Source organism: Halichoeres trimaculatus, unplaced genomic scaffold (genome assembly GCF_033239565.1).
Source record: "Halichoeres trimaculatus isolate MK-OKI-2021-1 unplaced genomic scaffold, fHalTri1.1 fHalTri1_scaffold_29, whole genome shotgun sequence".
In the NCBI taxonomy this organism is placed as follows: Eukaryota; Metazoa; Chordata; class Actinopteri; order Labriformes; family Labridae; genus Halichoeres; species Halichoeres trimaculatus.
The window spans coordinates 1-771 of NW_027437207.1; positions in this window are offsets into that span (position 1 = coordinate 1).

The window sequence follows — 771 nt, forward strand, 5'->3', positions numbered from 1 at the left end:
CTGACTAACTGGACTGACTGACTGACTGACTGACTGACTGACTGACTGACTGACTGACTGTCTGACTGACTGACTGAGTAACTGACTGACTGACTGACTGACTGAGTAACTGACTGACTGAGTAACTGACTGTCTGACTGACTGACTGACTGACTGACTGACTGACTGACTGACTGACTGACTGAGTAACTGTCTGACTGACTGACTGTCTGACTGACTGAACTGACTGTCTGACTGACTGACTGACTGACTGACTGAGTAACTGTCTGACTGACTGACTGTCTGACTGACTGACTGACTGTCTGACTGACTGACTGACTGACTGACTGAGTAACTGTCTGACTGACCTGACTGACTGATTGATTGTGATTGTGAACAGGTTTCTCAGGTGTGATGGTGAACAGATTTCCTCAGGTGTGATCCATGTGAACAGATTTCCTCAGGTGTGATGGTGAACAGATTTCCTCAGGTGTGATGGGTGAACAGATTTTCCTCAGGTGTGATGTGTGAACAGGTTTCCTCAGGTGTGATCATGTGAACAGATTTCCTCAGGTGTGATGGTGAACAGATTTCCTCAGGTGTGATGGTGAACAGGTTTCCTCAGGTGTGATGGTGAACAGGTTTCCTCAGGTGTGATGGTGTGAACAGATTTCCTCAGGTGTGATCATGTGAACAGATTTCCTCAGGTGTGATGGTGAACAGATTTCCTCAGGTGTGATGGTGAACCAGATTTCCTCAGGTGTGATGTGTGAACAGGTTTCCTCAGGTGTG